The sequence below is a fragment of the Amblyraja radiata genome, chromosome 21 (assembly GCF_010909765.2).
Source record: "Amblyraja radiata isolate CabotCenter1 chromosome 21, sAmbRad1.1.pri, whole genome shotgun sequence".
NCBI classification, from domain to species: Eukaryota; Metazoa; Chordata; class Chondrichthyes; order Rajiformes; family Rajidae; genus Amblyraja; species Amblyraja radiata.
In genome coordinates, this window is record NC_045976.1 from 15671097 (window position 1) to 15694839 (window position 23743).

Below are 23743 nucleotides of genomic sequence, written 5' to 3' on the forward strand. Positions count from 1 at the left end.
GAAATGTGTTGAATTCCTTTGAATAATTAATGCTTCCTGATATCCTTTCTTCATCACAGCACCAAGTACAACTTCAGTGACGGGAACCACTACACTTCCTGGCCCAACCACCTGTGAGTCTGAGTTCATAATATTTATCTTGTATGTAAAGCCAACTTTTCAATGTACTGGATAAGGTGTATTCAGGTAATAATTTCTAGGATACAAATCAGAATAATGAAATGTATATACATCAAGCATGCCTCTCCTGAAAACAGCCCATTGGTTAAAACACCATTCAATGAAAGTGTGTTTACAATGTGTGAAATGATGCAGTCCAGTGTCAATTGATGGCATTTATCAGGAAATTAATGACAAATATCATTAACAGTATATCTCCGCTCTTGAGATGGATTTTGTTATTGGTGAAACTACAAATTGGCTTGAGTGCCCATTTCGCCCCCAGTTCAGTCATTACAGGCCCAAAACATTGTGATAAAAAGTGTGAATACAGCAACAGGAAAAATGATGGATTTATTCGGTCCACTCGACCTCACTTGAGAATATTGTATATTTCATTGAGACCATGTTATGATTATCATGCATACAAAAGTGACAGTCTCTCACTCAATTGTAGTTATTATCATTTCTTATACTATTTGACCTGTGAAGGAACAGGCATTACCACAACCGTAGCAAAAACCACAATCCGAGTGAACACGATGTGATATATGTATTTCCAGATCTTCCCAAGTTTGCCTCAAGTGTAAAACCAAGTAATTGATGTAAAGGTGCAGGTGTTTTGAGGTCATGGGATTGAGGTTCATTGCTGAATATTGGAATATTTGTGTCTGCTGAAATTCTATGAAAGTCAGCAATGAAATAGGAAGTTAAATTGGGAATAATGGCCATGTTCTGACTAGATAAGCAAAATGAGATCAATGTCATTTCTGAATTGACTGGCCAGCATGCTTTGCCCAAGAGCCATTGATCAAGTTTTAGATCAAATTCTTTTCAACGATGATAAATAGATGAAGATGACACATTTAGAGACATGGAACATATGTAAAAATTGAAGGTATTGTCAAGACTACAGGGTTTTAAGTAATTGAGACTTCATCAGAGATTGGGTTGGTTGTGCAAGATAAAAGAGAGTGCGAGTGGATGGTTAAAGGAGCCAAGGGCTGTTGCAAAGGACTTACACAATCAAGAAGCTGGCTCATTTCCTGAAATGATAAAAGTATGGGTTGTCTTTCAGCCTTAAATAAAGGTGTAAATAGCTGTTTTGATGGGCTTACATAATTGAAAAACAGATTCATTTACTGAAATGACAAAAATATAAACTGACTACTCACCTGTCGCGATCTTTTCTCTGCGAGGTCGAGTTCTTATTAATTTTAATTTCATATGTGTTGAAAGGAAAGATCCTGCTGAAAGTTTGACGAAGTAGGTTGAATTTTCTTTGAATAATTTTTGCTCTTTGGTATCCTCTAGCCACCGCTGGGCCATCAACAACTGCAGGGACCGGCAGCACTCCAGCCCCAAGTACATCCCCGACAAGTAAGTAGCAGATCTTCCCAAGTTTGCCTCAAGTGTAAAACCAAGTAATTGACGTAAGCAGTTGCGACTTCATCAGAGACTGGGTTGGTTCTGCAAGATAAAAGAGAGTGCGAGTGGATGGTTAAAGGAGCCAAGGGCTGTTGCAAAGGACTTACACAATCAAGAAGCAGGCTCATTTCCTGAAATGATAAAAATATGGGTTGTCTTTCAGCCTTAAAGAATCTTTTCTCTGCAGCGCCAAACACAGACACTCTTCCTTTTCCTCCATGTTGAACGGACCATGCCGATAGTTATTTTTGAAATGTGTTGAATTACTTTGAATGCTTCCTGATATCCTTTCTTCATCACAGCACCAAGTACAACTTCAGTGACGGGAACCACTACACTACCTGGCCCAACCACCTGTGAGTCTGAGTCCATGATGTTTATCTTGTATGTAAAGCCAACTTTTCAATGTACTGGTTAAGGTGTATTCAGGTAATAATTTCTAGGATACAAATCAGAATAATGAAATGTATATACATCAAGCATGCTTCCTCTGAAAACAGCCAATGGGTTAAAACACCATTCAATGAAAGTGTGTTAACAATGTGTGAAATGATGCAGTCCAGTGTCAATTGATGGCATTTATCAGGAAATTAATGACATATATCATTAACAGTATATCTCCGCTCTTGAGATGGATTTTGTTAATGGTGAAACTACAAATTGGCTTGAGTGCCCATTTCGCCCCCAGTTCAGTCATTACAGGCCCAAAACATTGCGATAAAAAGTGTGAATACAGCAACAGGAAAAATGATGGATTTATTCGCTCCACTCGACCTCACTTGAGAATATTGTATATTTCATTGAGACCATGTTATGATTATCATGCATACAAAAATGACATACTATTTGACCTGTGAAGGAACAGGCATTACTACAACTGTAGCAAAAACCACAATCCGAGTGAACACGATGTGATATATGTATTTCCAGATCAAATTCTTTGACATCCAGCAATGCATTATTGATTTGGAAAAACTATATAAAATACTGAGCAAATTCTGACGAGTTTAGAAAATGGAGAACATGGACATTTCTGAGGTGGCTATGCAGCATCTTTTGCCCAAGTGCCAAAGATAATGTTTCAGGTTACAGGCATTCACGGTAAAGGGAAAAAGTTAGTGATGCCACATTTGGAGATGTGGAATCAGTGGTAAGGTGGTACAGCAGGAATTGTCACTACAATGGAATTTAAAGGTAGTGTGACAACATGATGCCGTGGTTGAATGCGCAAAATACAAGGAGGTGGATGAGCGTGGGTAAAGGTGTAAATAGCTGTTTTGATGGGCTTACATAATTGAAAAACAGATTAATTTACTGAAATGATAAAAATATAAACTGACTACTCACCTGTCGCGATCTTTTTTCTGCGAGGTCGAGTTCTTATTAATTTCAATTTCATATGTGTTGAAAGGAAAGATCCTGCTGAAAGTTTGATGAAGTAGGTTGAATTTTCTTTGAATCATTTTTGCTCTTTGGTATCCTCTAGCCACCGCTGGGCCATCAACAACTGCAGGGACCGCCAGCACTCCAGTCCCAAGTACATCCCCGATTAGTAAGTAGCAGATCTTCCCAAGTTTGCCTCAAGTGTAAAACCAAGTAATTGACGTAAAGGTGCAGGTGTTTTGAGGTCATGGGATTGAGGTTCATTGCTGAATATTGGAATATTTGTGTCTGCTGAAATTCTATGAAAGTCAGCAATGAAATAGGAATTTAAATTGGGAATACTGGCCATGTTCTGACGAGATAAGCAAAATGAGATCAATGTCATTTCTGAATTGACTGGCCAGCATGCTTTGCCCGAGAGCCATTGATCAAGTTTTAGATCAAATTCTTTTCAACGATGATGAATAGATGAAGATGACACATTTAGAGACATGGAACATGTGTAAAAAGTGAAGGTATTGTCACGACTACAGGGTTTTAAGTAATTGCGACTTCATTAGAGACTGGGTTGGTTGTGCAAGATAAAAGAGAATGCGAGTGGATGGTTAATGGAGCCAAGGGCTGTTGCAAAGGACTTACACAATCGAGAAGCAGGCTCATTTCCTGAAATGATAAAAGTATGGGTTGTCTTTCAGCCTTAAATAATCTTTTCTCTGCTGCGCCAAGCACAGACACTCTTCCTTTTCCTCATGTTGAAAGGACCATGCAGATAGTTAGTTTTGAAATGTGTTGAATTCCTTTGAATAATTAATGCTTCCTGATATCATTTCTTCATCACAGCACCAAGTACAACTTCAGTGACGGGAACCACTACACTTCCTGGCCCAACCACCTGTGAGTCTGAGTTCATAATATTTATCTTGTATGTAAAGCCAACTTTTCAATGTACTGGTTAAGGTGTATTCAGGTAATAATTTCAAGGATACAAATCAGAATAATGAAATGTATGTACATCAAGCATGCCTCCTCTGAAAACAGCCCATTGATTAAAACACCATTCAATGAAAGTGTGTTTACAATGTGTGAAATGATGCAGTCCAGTGTCAATTGATGGCATTTATCAGGAAATTAATGACAAATGTCATTAACAGTATATCTCCGCTCTTGAGATGGATTTTGTTAATGGTGAAACTACAAATTGGCTTGAGTGCCCATTTCGCCCCCAGTTCAGTCATTAAAGGCCCAAAACATTGCGATAAAAAGTGTGAATACAGCAACAGGAAAAATGATGGATTTATTCGGTCCACTCGACCTCACTTGAGAATATTGTATATTTCATTGAGACCATGTTATGATTATCATGCATACAAAAATGACAGTCTCTCACTCAATTATAGTTATTATCATTTCTTATACTATTTGACCTGTGAAGGAACAGGCATTACTATAACTGTAGCAAAAACCACAATCTGAGTGAACACGATGTGATATATGTATTTCCAGATCACATTCTTTGACATCCAGCAATACATTATTGATTTGGAAAACAAATGTAAAATACTGAGCAAATTCTGACAAGGTTAGAAAATGGAGAACATGGACATTTCTGAGGTGGCTATGCAGCATCTTTTGCCCAAGTGCCAAAGATAATGTTTCAGGTTACAGGCATTCACGGTAAAGGGCAAAAGTTAGTAATGCCACATTTGGAGATGTGGAATCTGTGGTAAGGTGGTGCAGCAGGAATTGTCACTACAATAGCGTGACAACATGATGCAGTGGTTGAATGCGCAAAATACAAGGAGGTGGATGCGCGTGGGTAAATTTGTAAATAGCTGTTTTGATGGGCTTCCATAATTGAAAAAAAAGATTCATTTACTGAAATGACAAAAATATAAACTGACTACTCACCTGTTGCGATCTTTTCTCTGTGAGGTCGAGTTCTTATTAATTTCAATTTCATATGTGTTGAAAGGAAAGATCCTGCTGAAAGTTTGACCAAGTAGGTTGAACTTTCTTTGAATCATTTTTGCTCTTTGGTATCCTCTAGCCACCGCTGGGCCATCAACAACTGCAGGGACCGGCAGCACTCCAGCCCCAAGTACATCCCCGACAAGTAAGTAGCAGATCTTCCCAAGTTTGCCTCATGTGTAAAACCAAGTAATTGACGTAAAGGTGCAGGTGTTTTGAGATCATGGGATTGAGGTTCATTGCTGAATTATGGAATATTTATGTCTGCTGAAATTCTATGAAAGTCAGCAATGAAATAGGAAGTTAAATTGGAAATACTGGCCATGTTCTGACTAGATAAGGAAAATTAGATCAATGTCCTTTCTGAATTGACTGGCCAGCATGCTTTGCCCAAGAGCCATTGATCAAGTTTTAGATCAAATTCTTTTCAACGACAATGAATAAATGAAGATGATACATTCAGAGACAAGGAATATATGCAAAATGTGAAGGTATTGTCACGACTACAGGGTTTTAAGGAGTTGCGACTTCATCAGAGAATGGGTTGGTTGTGCAAGATAAAAGATAGTGCGAGTGGATGGTTAATGGAGCCAAGGGCTGTTGCAAAGGACTTACACAATCGATAAGCAGGCTCATTTCCTGAAATGATAAAAGTATGGGTTATCTTTCAGCCTTAAATAATCTTTTCTCTGCTGCTCCAAGCACAGACACTCTTCCTTTTCTTCCATGTTGAAAGGACCATGCCGATAGTTATTTTTGAAATGTGTTGAATCCCTTTGAATAATTAATGCTTCCTGATATCCTTTCTTCATCACAGCACCAAGTACAACTTCAGTGATGGGAACCACTACACTTCCTGGCCCAACCACCTGTGAGTCTGAGTTCATAATATTTATCTTGTATGTAAAGCCAACTTTTCAATGTACTGGTTAAGGTGTATTTAGGTAATAATTTCTAGGATACAAATCAGAATAATGAAATGTATATACATCAAGCATGCCTCCTCTGAAAACAGCCCATTGATTAAAACACCATTCAATGAAAGTGTGTTTACAATGTGTGAAATGATGCAGTCCAGTGTCAATTGATGGCATTTATCAGGAATTAATGACAAATGTCATTAACAGTATATCTCCGCTCTTGAGATGGATTTTGTTAATGGTGAAACTACAAATTGGCTTGAGTGCCCATTTCGCCCCCAGTTCAGTCATTACGGGCCCAAAACATTGCGATAAAAAGTGTGAATACAGCAACAGGAAAATGATGGATTTATTCGCTCCACTCGACCTCACTTGAGAATATTGCATATTTCATTGAGACCATGTTATGATTATCATGCATACAAAAATCTCTCACTCAATTATAGTTATTATGATTTCTTATACTATTTGACCTGTGAAGGAACAGGCATTACTACAACTGTAGCAAAAACCACAATCCGAGTGAACACGATGTGATATATGTATTTCCAGATCAAATTCTTTGACATTCAGCAATTCATTATTGATTTGGAAAACAAATGTAAAATACTGAGCAAATTCTGACGAGGTTAGAAAATGGAGAACATGGACATTTCTGAGGTGGCTATGCAGCATCTTTTGCCCAAGTGCCAAAGATAATGTTTCAGGTTACAGGCATTCACGGTAAAGGGCAAAAGTTAGTGATGCCACATTTGGAGATGTATAATCTGCGGTAAGTGTAGTGCAGCAGGAATTGTCACTTCAATAGAATTTAAAGGAACAGTGACAACATGATGCAGTGGGTGAATGCGCAAAATACTAGGAGGTGGATGAGCGTGGGTAAATGTGTAAATAGCTGTTTTGATGGGCTTACATAATTGAAAAACAGATTAATTTAATGAAATGACAAAAATATAAACTGACTACTCACCTGTCGCGATCTTTTCTCTGCGAGGTCGAGTTCTTATTCATTTCAATTTCAAATGTGTTGAAAGGAAAGATCCTGCTGAAAGTTTGACGAAGTAGGTTGAATTTTCTTTGAATCATTTTTGCATCTTTGGTATCCACTAGCCACCGCTGGGCCATCAACAACTGCAGGGACCGGCAGCACTCCAGCCCCAAGTACATCCCCGACAAGTAAGTAGCAGATCTTCACAAGTTTGCCTCATGTGTAAAACCAAGTAATTGACGTAAAGGTGCAGGTGTTTTGAGGTCATGGGATTGAGGTTCATTTCTGAATATTGGAATATTTGTGTCTGCTGAAATTCTATGAAAGTCAGCAATGAAATAGGAAGTTAAATTGGAAATACTGGCCATGTTCTGACTAGATAAGGAAAATTAGATCAATGTCCTTTCTGAATTGACTGGCCAGCATGCTTTGCCAAAGAGCCATTGATCAAGCTTTAGATCAAATTCTTTTCAACGACAATGAATAAATGAAGATGATACATTCAGAGACATGGAACATATGCAAAATGTGAAGGTATTGTCATGACTACAGGGTTTTAAGGAGTTGCGACTTCATCAGAGACTGGGTTGGTTGTGCAAGATAAAAGATAGTGCGAGTGGATGGTTAATGGAGCCAAGGGCTGTTGCAAAGGACTTACACAATCGAGAAGCAGGCTCATTTCCTGAAATGATAAAAGTATGGGTTATCTTTCAGCCTTAAATAATCTTTTTCCTGCTGCGCCAAGCACAGACACTCTTCCTTTTCCTCCATGTTGAAAGGACCATGCCGATAGTTATTTTTGAAATGTGTTGAATCCCTTTGAATAATTAATGCTTCCTGATATCCTTTCTTCATCACAGCACCAAGTACAACTTCAGTGATGGGAACCACTACACTTCCTGGCCCAACCACCTGTGAGTCTGAGTTCATAATATTTATCTTGTATGTAAAGCCAACTTTTCAATGTACTGGTTAAGGTGTATTTAGGTAATAATTTCTAGGATACAAATCAGAATAATGAAATGTATATACATCAAGCATGCCTCCTCTGAAAAGAGCCCATTGATTAAAGCCCAGCATTCTGGCATGCAGGTTTGCCACTGCTACACGGGTGGTTTTAAACTGAATAAGGAGGGTGGGGTGTCGAATGGGCTAGTGGAGGATGGAGTTAAAGGGAAAGGGTTTCTTAAATGTGTGAGCGTAGAGACAGAGGGGTGTAAAATGAGGGTAGAAGCAATAGGTAGCAAGGTGAAAAGTAAAAGTGGCAGGCCGGAAAATCCAGGGCAAAAATCAAAAAGGGCCACTTTTCAACAAAATTGTATAAGGGGTAAGAGGGTTGTAAAAACAAGCCTGAAGGCTTTGTGTCTCAATGCAAGGAGCATTCGTAATAAGGTGGATGAGTTGAATGTGCAGATAGCTATTAATGACTATGATATAGTTGGGATCACGGAGACATGGCTCCAGGGTGACCAAGGCTGGGAGCTGAACATCCAGGGATATTCAATATTCAGGAGGGATAGAGAGAAAGGAAAAGGAGGTGGGGTAGCGTTGCTGATTAGAGAGGACATTAACGCAATGGAAAGGAAGGACATTAGTTTGCAGGATGTGGAATCGGTATGGGTAGAGCTGCGAAACACTAAGGGGCAGAAAACGCTGGTGGGTGTTGTGTACAGGCCACCTAACAGTAGTAGTGAAGTTGGAGATGGTATCAAACAGGAAATTAGAAATGCGTGCGACAAAGGCAAAACCGTTATAATGGGTGACTTCAATCTACATATAGATTGGGTGAATCAAATTGGCAGGGGTGCTGAGGAAGAGGATTTTTTGGAATGTATGCGGGATAGTTATCTAAATCAACATGTAGAGGAACCAACGAGAGAGCAGGCTATTTTAGACTGGGTATTGAGTAATGAGGAAGGGTTAGTTAGCAATCTTGTTGTACGTGCCCCCTTGGGCAAGAGTGACCATAATATGGTTGAGTTCTTCATTAGGATGGAGAGTGACATTGTTAATTCAGAAACAATGGTTCTGAACTTAAAGAAAGGTAACTTTGAGGGTATGAGACGTGAATTGGCCAAGATTGACTGGCAATTAATTCTAAAAGGGTTGACGGTGGATATGCAATGGAAGACATTTAAAGACTGCATGGATGAACTACAAAAATTGTTCATCCCAGTTTGGCAAAAGAATAAATCAGGGAAGGTAGTGCATCCGTGGATAACATGGGAAACCAGGGATAGTATCAAAGCGAAGGATGATGCGTACAAATTAGCCAGAAAAAGCAGCATACCGGAGGACTGGGAGAAATTCAGAGACCAGCAGAGGAGGACAAAGGGCTTAATTAGGAAAGGAAAAATAGATTATGAAAGAAAACTGGCAGGGAACATAAAAACTGACTGCAAAAGTTTTTATAGATATGTGAAAAGAAAGAGATTAGTTAAAACAAATGTAGGTCCCTTGCAGTCAGAAACGGGTGAGTTGATCATGGGGAACAAGGATATGGCGGACCAATTGAATAACTACTTTGGTTCCATCTTCACTAAGGAAGACATAAACAATCTGCCGGAAATAGCAGGGGACCGCGGGTCAAAGGAGTTGGAGGAATTGAGTGAAATCCAGGTTAGCCGGGAAGTGGTGTTGGGTAAATTAAATGGATTAAAGGCCGATAAATCCCCAGGGCCAGATAGGCTGCATCCCAGAGTACTTAAGGAAGTAGCTCCAGAAATAGTGGATGCATTAGTAATAATCTTTCAAAACTCTTTAGATTCTGGAGTAGTTCCTGAGGATTGGCGGGTAGCAAACGTAACCCCACTTTTTAAGAAGGGAGGGAGTGAGAGAGAAAACGGGGAATTACAGACCAGTTAGTCTAACATCGGTAGTGGGGAAACTGCTAGAGTCAGTTATTAAAGATGGGATAGCAGCACATTTGGAAAGTGGTGAAATCATTGGACAAAGTCAGCATGGATTTACAAAAGGTAAATCATGTCTGACGAATCTTATAGAATTTTTCGAGGATGTAACTAGTAGCGTGGATAGGGGAGAACCAGTGGATGTGGTGTATCTGGACTTCCAGAAGGCTTTCGACAAGGTCCCACATAAGAGATTAGTTTACAAACTTAAAGCACACAGCATTGGGGGTTCAGTATTGATGTGGATAGAGAACTGGCTGGCAAACAGGAAGCAAAGAGTAGGAGTAAACGGGTCCTTTTCACAATGGCAGGCAGTGACTAGTGGGGTACCGCAAGGCTCAGTGCTGGGACCCCAACTATTTACAATATATATTAATGATCTGGATGAGGGAATTGAAGGCAATATCTCCAAGTTTGCGGATGACACTAAGCTGGGGGGCAGTGTTAGCTGTGAGGAGGATGCTAGGAGACTGCAAGGTGACTTGGATAGGCTGGGTGAGTGGGCAAATGTTTGGCAGATGCAGTATAATGTGGATAAATGTGAGGTTATCCATTTTGGTGGCAAAAACAGGAAAGCAGACTATTATCTAAATGGTGGCCGACTAGGAAAAGGGGAGATGCAGCGAGACCTGGGTGTCATGGTACACCAGTCATTGAAAGTGGGCATGCAGGTGCAGCAGGCAGTGAAGAAAGCGAATGGTATGTTAGCTTTCATAGCAAAAGTATTTGAGTATAGGAGCAGGGAGGTTCTACTGCAGTTGTACAGGGTCTTGGTGAGACCACACCTGGAGTATTGCGTACAGTTTTGGTCTCCAAATCTGAGGAAGGACATTATTGCCATAGAGGGAGTGCAGAGAAGGTTCACCAGACTGATTCCTGGGATGTCAGGACTGTCTTATGAAGAAAGACTGGATAGACTTGGTTTATACTCTCTAGAATTTAGGAGATTGAGAGGGGATCTTATAGAAACTTACAAAATTCTTAAGGGGTTGGACAGGCTAGATGCAGGAAGATTGCTCCCGATGTTGGGGAAGTCCAGGACAAGGGGTCACAGCTTAAGGATAAGGGGGAAATCCTTTAAAACCGAGATGAGAAGAACTTTTTTCACACAGAGTTGGATGATCAGCCATGATCATATTGAATGGCGGTGCAGGCTCGAAGGGCCGAATGGCCTACTCCTGCACCTAATTTCTATGTTTCTATGTTTCTATGAATAATTAATGCTTCCTGATATCCTTTCTTCATCACAGCACCAAGTACAACTTCAGTGACGGGAACCACTACACTTCCTGGCCCAACCACCTGTGAGTCTGCATTCATAATATTTATCTTGTATGTAAAGCCAACTTTTCAATGTACTGGTTAAGGTGTATTCAGGTAATAATTTCTAGGATACAAATCAGAATAATGAAATGTATATACATCAAGCATGCCTCCTCTGAAAACAGCCCATTGGTTAAAACACCATTCAATGAAAGTGTGTTTACAATGTGTGAAATGATGCAGTCCAGTGTCAATTGATGGCATTTATCAGGAAATTAATGACAAATATCACTAACAGTATATCTCTGCTCTTGAGATGGATTTTGTTAATGGTGAAACTACAAATTGGCTTGAGTGCCCATTTCGCCCCCAGTTCAGTAATTACAGGCCCAAAACATTGTGATAAAAAGTGTGAATACAGCAACAGGAAAAATGATGGATTTATTCGGTCCACTCGACCTCACTTGAGAATATTGTATATTTCATTGAGACCATGTTATGATTATCATGCATACAAAAGGGACAGTCTCTCACTCAATTATAGTTATTATCATTTATTATACTATTTGACCTGTGAAGGAACAGGCATTACCACAACTGTAGCAAAAACCACAATCCGGGTGAACACGATGTGATATATGTATTTCCAGATCAAATTCTTTGACATCCAGCAATACATTATTGATTTGGAAAACAAATATAAAATACTGAGCAAATTCTGACAAGGTTTAGAAAATGGAGAACATGGACATTTCTGAGGTGGCTATGCAGCATCTTTTGCCCAAGTGCCAAAGATAATGTTTCAGGTTACAGGCATTCACGATAAAGGGCAAAAGTTAGTGATGCCACATTTGGAGATGTGGAATCTGTGGTAAGGTGGTGCAGCAGGAATTGTCACTACAATACTGTGACAACATGATGCAGTGGTTGAATGCGCAAAATACAAGGAGGTGGATGAGCGTGGGTAAAGGTGTAAATAGCTGTTTTGATGGGCTTCCATAATTGAAAAAACAGATTCATTTACTGAAATGACAAAAATATAAACTGACTACTCACCTGTTGCGATCTTTTCTCTGCGAGGTCGAGTTCTTATTCATTTCAATTTCATATGTGTTGAAAGGAAAGATCCTGCTGAAAGTTTGACGAAGTAGGTTGAATTTTCTTTGAATCATTTTTGCTCTTTGGTATCCTCTAGCCACCGCTGGACCATCAACAACTGCAGGGACCGGCAGCACTCCAGCCCCAAGTACATCCCCGACAAGTAAGTAGCAGAACTTCCCAAGTTTGCCTCATGTGTAAAACCAAGTAATTGACGTAAAGGTGCAGGTGTTTTGAGGTCATGGGATTGAGGTTCATTGCTGAATTATGGAATATTTGTGTCTGCTGAAATTCTATGAAAGTCAGCAATGAAATAGGAAGTTAAATTGGAAATACTGGCCATGTTCTGACTAGATAAGGAAAATTAGATCAATGTCCTTTCTGAATTGACTGGCCAGCATGCTTTGCCCAAGAGCCATTGATCAAGTTTTAGAACAAATTCTTTTCAACGACAATGAATAAATGAAGATGATACATTCAGAGACATGGAACATATGCAAAATGTGAAGGTATTGTCACGACTACAGGGTTTTAAGGAGTTGCGACTTCATCAGAGACTGGGTTGGTTGTGCAAGATAAAAGATAGTGCGAGTGGATGGTTAATGGAGCCAAGGGCTGTTGCAAAGGACTTACACAATCGAGAAGCAGGCTCATTTCCTGGAATGATAAAAGTATGGGTTATCTTTCAGCCTTAAATAATCTTTTCGCTGCCGCGCCAAGCACAGACACTCTTCCTTTTCTTCCATGTTGAAAGGACCATGCCGATAGTTATTTTTGAAATGTGTTGAATCCCTTTGAATAATTAATGCTTCCTGAAATCCTTTCTTCATCACAGCACCAAGTACAACTTCAGTGACGGGAACCACTACACTTCCTGGCCCAACCACCTGTGAGTCTGAGTTCATAATATTTATCTTGTATGTAAAGCCAACTTTTCAATGTACTGGTTTAGGTGTATTTAGGTAATAATTTCTAGGATACAAATCAGAATAATGAAATGTATATACATCAAGCATGCCTCCTCTGAAAACAGCCCATTGATTAAAACACCATTCAATGAAAGTGTGTTTACAATTTGTGAAATGATGCAGTCCAGTGTCAATTGATGGCATTTATCAGGAAATTAATGACAAATGTCATTAACAGTATATCTCCGCTCTTGAGATGGATTTTGTTAATGGTGAAACTACAAATTGGCTTGAGTGCCCATTTCGCCCCCATTACAGTCATTACGGGCCCAAAACATTGCGATAAAAAGTGTGAATACAGCAACAGGAAAAATGATGGATTTATTCGCTCCACTCGACCTCACTTGAGAATATTGCATATTTCGTTGAGACCATGTTATGATTATCATGCATACAAAAATCTCTCACTCAATTATAGTTATTATCATTTCTTATACTATTTGACCTGTGAAGGAACAGGCATTACTACAACTGTAGCAAAAACCACAATCCGAGTGAACACGATGTGATAAATGTATTTCCAGATCAAATTCTTTGACATCCAGCAATACATTATTGATTTGGAAAAACTATATAAAATACTGAGCAAATTCTGACAAGGTTAGAAAATGGAGAACATGGACATTTCTGAGGTGGCTATGCAGCATCTTTTGCCCAAGTGCCAAAGCTAATGTTTCAGGTTACAGGCATTCACGGAAAAGGGCAAAAGTTAGTGATGCCACATTTGGAGATGTGGAATCTGTGGTAAGGTGGTACAGCAGGAATTGTCACTACAATCGAATTTAAAGGTAGTGTGACAACATGATGCAGTGGTTGAATGCGCAAAATACAAGGAGGTGGATGTGCGTGGGTAAATGTGTAAATAGCTGTTTTGATGGGCTTACATAATTGAAAAACAGATTCATTTACTGAAATGACAAAAATATAAACTGACTACTCACCTGTCGTGATGTTTTCTCTGCGAGGTCGAGTTCTTATTCATTTCAATTTCATATGTGTTGAAAGGAAAGATCTTGCTGAAAGTTTGATGAAGTAGGTTGAATTTTCTTTGAATCATTTTTGCTCTTTGGTATCCTCTAGCCACCGCTGGGCCATCAACAACTGCAGGGACCGGCAGCACTCCAGCCCCAAGTACATCCCCGATTAGTAAGTAGCAGAACTGCCCAAGTTTGCCTCAAGTGTAAAACCAAGTAATTGACGTAAAGGTGCAGGTGTTTTGAGGTCATGGGATTGAGGTTCATTTCTGAATATTGGAATATTTGTGTCTGCTGAAATTCTATGAAAGTCAGCAATGAAATAGGAAGTTAAATTGGGAATACTGGCCATGTTCTGACTAGATAAGGAAAATTAGATCTATTTCCTTTCTGAATTGACTGGCCAGCATGCTTTGCCCAAGAGCCATTGATCAAGTTTTAGATCAAATTCTTTTCAACGACAATGAATAAATGAAGATGATACATTCAGAGATATGGAACATATGCAAAATGTGAATGTATTGTCACGACTACAGCGTTTTAAGGAGTTGTGACTTCATCAGAGACTGGGTTGGTTGTGCAAAATAAAAGATAGTGCGACTGGATGGGTAATGGAGCCAAGGGCTGTTGCAAAGGACTTACACAATCGAGAAGCAGGCTAATTTCCTGAAATGATAGAAGTATGGGTTGTCTTTCAGCCTTAAATAATCTTTTCTCTGCTGCGCCAAGCACAGACACTCTTCCTTTTCCTCCATGTTGAAAGGACCATACCGATAGTTCTTTTTGAAATGTGTTGAATCCCTTTGAATAATTAATGCTTCCTGATATCCTTTCTTCATCACAGCACCAAGTACAACTTCAGTGACGGGAACCACTACACTTCCTGGCCCAACCACCTGTGAGTCTGAGTTCATAATATTTATCTTGTATGTAAAGCCAACTTTTCAATGTACTGGTTAAGGTGTATTCAGGTAATAATTTCTAGGATACAAATCAGAAGAATGAAATGTATATACATCAAGCATGCCTCCTCTGAAAACAGCCCATTGATTAAAACACCATTCAATGAAAGTGTGTTTACAATGTGTGAAATTATGCCGTCCAGTGTCAATTGATGGCATTTATCAGGAAATTAATGACAAATATCATTAACAGTATATCTCCGCTCTTGAGATGGATTTTGTTAATGGTGAAACTACAAATTGGCTTGAGTGCCCATTTTGCCCCCAGTTCAGTCATTACAGGCCCAAAACATTGTGATAAAAAGTGTGAAAACAGCAACAGGAAAAATGATGGATTTATTCGGTCCACTCGACCTCACTTGAGAATATTTTATATTTCATTGAGACCATGTTATGATTATCATGCATACAAAAGTGACAGTCTCTCACTCAATTATAGTTATTATCATTTTTTATACTATTTGACCTGTGAAGGAACAGGCATTACCACAACTGTAGCAAAAACCACAATCCGAGTGAACAGGATGTGATATATGTATTTCCAGATCAAATTCTTTGACATCCAGCAATACATTATTGATTTGGAAAACAAATATAAAATACTGAGCAAATTCTGACGAGGTTAGAAAATGGAGAACATGTACATTTCTGAGGTGGCTATGCAGCATCTTTTGCCCAAGTGCCAAAGATAATGTTTCAGGTTACAGGCATTCACGGTAAAGGCCAAAAGTTAGTGATGCCACATTTGGAGATTTATAATCTGTGGTAAGGTGGTGCAGCAGGAATTGTCACTACAATGGAATTCTAAGGTAGTGTGACAACATGATGCAGTGGTTGAATGCGCAAAATACAAGGAGGTGGATGAGCGTGGGTAAAAGTGTAAATAGCTGTTTTGATGGGCTTACATAATTGAAAAACAGATTCATTTACTGAAATGACAAAAATATAAACTGACTACTCACCTGTCGCGATCTTTTCTCTGCGAGGTTAAGTTCTTATTAATTTCAATTTCATATGTGTTGAAAGGAAAGATCCTGCTGAAAGTTTGATGAAGTAGGTTGAATTTTCTTTGAAGCATTTTTGTTCTTTGGTATCCTCTAGCCACTGCTGGGCCATCAACAACTGCAGGGACCGGCAGCACTCCAGCCCCAAGTACATCCCCGACAAGTAAGTAGCAGAACTTCCCAAGTTTGCCTCAAGTGTAAAACCAAGTAATTGACGTAAGCAGTTGCGACTTTATCAGAGACTGGGTTGGTTGTGCAAGATTAAAGAGAGTGCGAGTGGATGGTTAATGGAGCCAAGGGCTGTTGCAAAGGACTTACACAATCAAGAAGCAGGCTCATTTCCTGAAATGATAAAAGTATGGGTTGTCTTTCAGCCTTAAATAATCTTTTCTCTGCAGCGCCAAGCACAGACACTCTTTCTTTTCCTCCAAGTTGAATGGACCATGCCGATAGTTATTTTTGAAATGGATTGAATTCCTTTGAATAATTAATGCTTCCTGATATCCTTTCTTCATCACAGCACCAAGTACAACTTCAGTGACGGGAACCACTACACTTCCTGGCCCAACCACCTGTGAGTCTGCATTCATAATATTTATCTAGTATGTAAAGCCAACTTTTCAATGTACTGGTTAAGGTGTATTCAGGTAATAATTTCTAGGATACAAATCAGAATAATGAAATGTATACATCAAGCATGCCTCCTCAGAAAACAGCCCATTGGTTAAAACACCATTCAATGAAAGTGTGTTTACAATGTGTGAAATGATGCAGTCCAGTGTCAATTGATGGCATTTATCAGGAAATTAATGACAATTATCATTAACAGTATATCTCCGCTCTTGAGATGGATTTTGTTAATGGTGAAACTACAAATTGGCTTCAGTGCCCATTTTGCCCCCAGTTCAGTCATTACAGGCCCAAAACATTGTGATAAAAAGTGTGAAAACAGCAACAGGAAAAATGATGGATTTATTCGGTCCACTCGACCTCACTTGAGAATATTGTATATTTCATTGAGACCATGTTATGATTATCATGCATACAAAAGTGACAGTCTCTCACTCAATTGTAGTTATTATCATTTCTTATACTATTTGACCTGTGAAGGAACAGGCATTACCACAACTGTAGCAAAAACCACAATCCGAGTGAACACGATGTGATATATGTATTTCCAGATCAAATTCTTTGACATCCAGCAATACATTATTGATTTGGAAAACAAATATAAAATACTGAGCAAATTCTGACGAGGTTAGAAAATGGAGAACATGGACATTTCTGAGGTGGCTATGCAGCATCTTTTGCCCAAGTGCCAAAGATAATGTTTCAGGTTACAGGCATTCATGGTAAAGGGCAAAAGTTAGTGATGCCACATTTGGAGATGTATAATCTGTGGTAAGGTGGTGCAGCAGGAATTGTCATTACAATGGAATTTTAAGGTAGTGTGACAACATGATGCAGTGGTTGAATGCGCAAAATACAAGGAGGTGGATGATCGTGGGTAAAAGTGTAAATAGCTCTTTTGATGGGCTTCCATAATTGAAAAAACAGATTCATTTACTGAAATGACAAAAATATAAACTGACTACTCACCTGTTGCGATCTTTTCTCTGTGAGGTCGAGTTCTTATTAATTTCAATTTCATATGTGTTGAAAGGAAAGATCCTGCTGAAAGTTTGACCAAGTAGGTTGAATTTTCTATGAATCATTTTTGCTCTTTGGTATCCTCTAGCCACCGCTGGGCCATCAACAACTGCAGGGACCGGCAGCACTCCAGCCCCAAGTACTTCCCCGACAAGTAAGTAGCAGAACTTCCCAAGTTTGCCTCATGTGTAAAACCAAGTAATTGACGTAAAGGTGCAGGTGTTTTGAGGTCATGGGATTGAGGTTCATTGCTGAATTATGGAATATTTGTGTCTGCTGAAATTCTATGAAAGTCAGCAATGAAATAGGAAGTTAAATTGGAAATACTGGCCATGTTCTGACTAGATAAGGAAAATTAGATCAATGTCCTTTCTGAATTGACTGGCCAGCATGCTTTGCCCAAGAGCCATTGATCAAGTTTTGGAACAAATTCTTTTCAACGACAATGAATAAATGAAGATGATACATTCAGAGACATGGAACATATGCAAAATGTGAAGGTATTGTCACGACTACAGGGTTTTAAGGAGTTGCATCTTCATCAGAGACTGGGTTGGTTGTGCAAGATAAAAGATAGTGCGAGTGGATGGTTAATGGAGCCAAGGGCTGTTGCAAAGGACTTACACAATCGAGAAGCAGGCTCATTTCCTGGAATGATAACAGTATGGGTTATCTTTCAGCCTTAAATAATCTTTTCTCTGCCTCGCCAAGCACAGACACTCTTCCTTTTCTTCCATGTTGAAAGGACCATGCCGATAGTTATTTTTGAAATGTGTTGAATCCCTTTGAATAATTAATGCTTCCTGAAATCCTTTCTTCATCACAGCACCAAGTACAACTTCAGTGACGGGAACCACTACACTTCCTGGCCCAACCACCTGTGAGTCTGAGTTCATAATATTTATCTTGTATGTAAAGCCAACTTTTCAATGTAATGGTTTAGGTGTATTTAGGTAATAATTTCTAGGATACAAATCAGAATAATGAAATGTATATACATCAAGCATGCCTCCTCTGAAAACAGCCCATTGATTAAAACACCATTCAATGAAAGTGTGTTTACAATGTGTGAAATGATGCAGTCCAGTGTCAATTGATGGCATTTATCAGGAAATTAATGACAAATGTCATTAACAGTATATCTCCGCTCTTGAGATGGATTTTGTTAATGGTGAAACTACAAATTGGCTTGAGTGCCCATTTCGCCCCCATTTCAGTCATTACGGGCCCAAAACATTGCGATAAAAAGTGTGAATACAGCAACAGGAAAAATGATGGATTTATTCGCTCCACTCGACCTCACTTGAGAATATTGCATATTTCGTTGAGACCATGTTATGATTATCATGCATACAAAAATCTCTCACTCAATTATAGTTATTATCATTTCTTATACTATTTGACCTGTGAAGGAACAGGCATTACTACAACTGTAGCAAAAACCACAATCCGAGTGAACACGATGTGATATATGTATTTCCAGATCAAATTCTTTGACATCCAGCAATACATTATTGATTTGGAAAAACTATATAAAATACTGAGCAAATTCTGACGAGGTTAGAAAATGGAGAACATGGACATTTCTGAGGTGGCTATGCAGCATCTTTTGCCCAAGTGCCAAAGCTAATGTTTCAGGTTACAGGCATTCACGGAAAAGGGCAAAAGTTAGTGATGCCACATTTGGAGATGTGGAATCTGTGGTAAGGTGGTACAGCAGGAATTGTCACTACAATCAAATTTAAAGGTAGTGTGACAACATGATGCAGTGGTTGAATGCGCTAAATACAAGGAGGTGGATGTGCGTGGGTAAACGTGTAAATAGCTGTTTTGATGGGCTTACATAATTGAAAAACAGATTCATTTACTGAAATGACAAAAATATAAACTGACTACTCACCTGTCGTGATGTTTTCTCTGCGTGGTCGAGTTATTATTAATTTCAATTTCATATGTGTTGAAAGGAAAGATCCTGCTGAAAGTTTGATGAAGTAGGTTGAATTTTCTTTGAATCATTTTTGCTCTTTGGTATCCTCTAGCCACCGCTGGGCCATCAACAACTGCAGGGACCGGCAGCACTCCAGCCCCAAGTACATCCCCGATTAGTAAGTAGCAGATCTTCCCAAGTTTGCCTCAAGTGTAAAACCAAGTAATTGACGTAAAGGTGCAGGTGTTTTGAGGTCATGGGATTGAGGTTCATTTCTGAATATTGGAATATTTGTGTCTGCTGAAATTCTATGAAAGTCAGCAATGAAATAGGAAGTTAAATTGGGAATACTGGCCATGTTCTGACTAGATAAGGAAAATTAGATCTATTTCCTTTCTGAATTGACTGGCCAGCATGCTTTGCCCAAGAGCCATTGATCAAGTTTTAGATCAAATTCTTTTCAACGACAATGAATAAATGAAGATGATACATTCAGAGATATGGAACATATGCAAAATGTGAATGTATTGTCACGACTACAGCGTTTTAAGGAGTTGTGACTTCATCAGAGACTTGGTTGGTTGTGCAAAATAAAAGATAGTGCGACTGGATGGGTAATGGAGCCAAGGGCTGTTGCAAAGGACTTACACAATCGAGAAGCAGGTTAATTTCCTGAAATGATAGAAGTATGGGTTGTCTTTCAGCCTTAAATAATCTTTTCTCTGCTGCGCCAAGCACAGACACTCTTCCTTTTCCTCCATGTTGAAAGGACCATACCGATAGTTATTTTTGAAATGTGTTGAATCCCTTTGAATAATTAATGCTTCCTGATATCCTTTCTTCATCACAGCACCAAGTACAACTTCAGTGACGGGAACCACTACACTTCCTGGCCCAACCACCTGTGAGTCTGAGTTCATAATATTTATCTTGTATGTAAAGCCAACTTTTCAATGTACTGGTTAAGGTGTATTCAGGTAATAATTTCTAGGATACAAATCAGAAGAATGAAATGTATATACATCAAGCATGCCTCCTCTGAAAACAGCCCATTGATTAAAACACCATTCATTGAAAGTGTGTTTACAATGTGTGAAATTATGCCGTCCAGTGTCAATTGATGGCATTTATCAGGAAATTAATGACAAATGTCATTAACAGTATATCTCCGCTCTTGAGATGGATTTTGTTAATGGTGAAACTACAAATTGGCTTGAGTGCCCATTTCGCCCCCAGTTCAGTCATTACAGGCCCAAAACATTGCGATAAAAAGTGTGAATACAGCAACAGGAAAAATGATGGATTTATTCGCTCCACTCGACCTCACTTGAGAATATTGTATATTTCATTGAGACCATGTTATGATTATCATGCATACAAAAATGACACTCTCACTCAATTATAGTTATTATCATTTCTTATACTATTTGACCTGTGAAGGAACAGTCATTACTACAACTGCAGCAAAAACCACAATCCGAGTGAACACGATGTGATATATGTATTTCCAGATCAAATTATTTGACATCCAGCAATACATTATTGATTTGGAAAACAAATGTAAAATACTGAGCAAATTCTGACGAGGTTAGAAAATGGAGAACATGGACATTTCTGAGGTGGCTATGCAGCATCTTTTGCCCAAGTGCCAAAGATAATGTTTCAGGTTACAGGCATTCACGGTAAAGGGCAAAAGTTAGTGATGCACATTTGGAGATGTATAATCTGTGGTAAGTGTAGTGCAGCAGGAATTGTCACTACAATAGAATTTAAAGGAATAGTGACAACATGATGCAGTGGGTGAATGCGCAAAATACAAGGAGGTGGATGTGCGTGGGTAAATGTGTAAATAGCTGTTTTGATGGGCTTACATAATTGAAAAACAGATTAATTTAATGAAATTACTAAAATATAAACTGACTACTCACCTGTCGCGATCTTTTCTCTGCGAGGTCGAGTTCTTATTCATTTCAATTTCAAATGTGTTGAAAGTAAAGATCCTGCTGAAAGTTTGACTAAGTAGGTTGAATTTTCTTTGAATCATTTTTGCTCTTTGGTATCCTCTAGCCACCGCTGGGCCATCAACAACTGCAGGGTCCGGCAGTACTCCAGCACCAAGTACATCCCCGACAAGTAAGTAGCAGATCTTCCCAAGTTTGCCACAAGTGTAAAACCAAGTAATTGACGTAAGCAGTTGCGACTTTATCAGAGACTTGGTTGGTTGTGCAAGATAAAAGAGATTGCGAGTGGATGGTTAATGGAGCCAAGGGCTGTTGCAAAGGACTTACACAATCAAGAAGCAGGCTCATTTCCTGAAATGATAAAAGTATGGGTTGTCTTTCAGCCTTAAATAATCTTTTCTCTGCAGCGCCAAGCACAGACACTCTTTCTTTTCCTCCATGTTGAATGGACCATGCCGATAGTTATTTTTGAAATGGATTGAATTCCTTTGAATAATTAATGCTTCCTGATATCCTTTCTTCATCACAGCACCAAGTACAACTTCAGTGACGGGAACCACTACACTTCCTGGCCCAACCACCTGTGAGTCTGCATTCATAATATTTATCTTGTATGTAAAGCCAACTTTTCAATGTACTGGTTAAGGTGTATTCAGGTAATAATTTCTAGGATACAAATCAGAATAATGAAATGTATATACATCAAGCATGCCTCCTCAGAAAACAGCCCATTGGTTAAAACACCATTCAATGAAAGTGTGTTTACAATGTGTGAAATGATGCAGTCCAGTGTCAATTGATGGCATTTATCAGGAAATTAATGACAAATATCATTAACAGTATATCTCCGCTCTTGAGATGGATTTTGTTAATGGTGAAACTACAAATTGGCTTGAGTGCCCATTTTGCCCCCAGTTCAGTCATTACAGGCCCAAAACATTGTGATAAAAGTGTGAATACAGCAACAGGAATAATGATGGATTTATTCGGTCCACTCGACCTCACTTGAGAATATTGTATATTTCATTGAGACCATGTTATGATTATCATGCATACAAAAGTGACAGTCTCTCACTCAATTGTAGTTATTATCATTTCTTATACTATTGACCTGTGAAGGAACAGGCATTACCACAACTGTAGCAAAGACCACAATCCGAGTGAACAGGATGTGATATATGTATTTCCAGATCAAATTCTTTGACATCCAGCAATACATTATTGATTTGGAAAACAAATATAAAATACTGAGCAAATTCTGACGAGGTTAGAAAATGGAGAACATGGACATTTCTGATGTGGCTATGCAGCATCTTTTGCCCAAGTGCCAAAGATAATGTTTCAGGTTACAGGCATTCACGGTAAAGGCCAAAAGTTAGTGATGCCACATTTGGAGATTTATAATCTGTGGTAAGGTGGTGCAGGCAGGAATTGTCACTACAATAGAATTCTAAGGTAAGTGTGACAACATGATGCAGTGGGTGAATGCGCAAAATACAAGGAGGTGGATGAGCGTGGGTAAAGGTGTAAATAGCTGTTTTGATGGGCTTACATAATTGAAAAACAGATTCATTTACTGAAATGACAAAAATATAAACTGACTACTCACCTGTCGCGATCTTTTCTCTGCGAGGTTAAGTTCTTATTAATTTCAATTTCATATGTGTTGAAAGGAAAGATCCTGCTGAAAGTTTGATGAAGTAGGTTGAATTTTCTTTGAAGCATTTTTGCTCTTTGGTATCCTCTAGCCACTGCTGGGCCATCAACAACTGCAGGGACCGGCAGCACTCCAGCCCCAAGTACATCCCCGACAAGTAAGTAGCAGATCTTCCCAAGTTTGCCTCAAGTGTAAAACCAAGTAATTGACGTAAGCAGTTGCGACTTTATCAGAGACTGGGTTGGTTGTGCAAGATAAAAGAGAGTGCGAGTGGATGGTTAATGGAGCCAAGGGCTGTTGCAAAGGACTTACACAATCAAGAAGCAGGCTCATTTCCTGAAATGATAAAAGTATGGGTTGTCTTTCAGCCTTAAATAATCTTTTCTCTGCAGTGCCAAGCACAGACACTCTTTCTTTTCCTCCAAGTTGAATGGACCATGCCGATAGTTATTTTTGAAATGGATTGAATTCCTTTGAATAATTAATGCTTCCTGATATCCTTTCTTCATCACAGCACCAAGTAC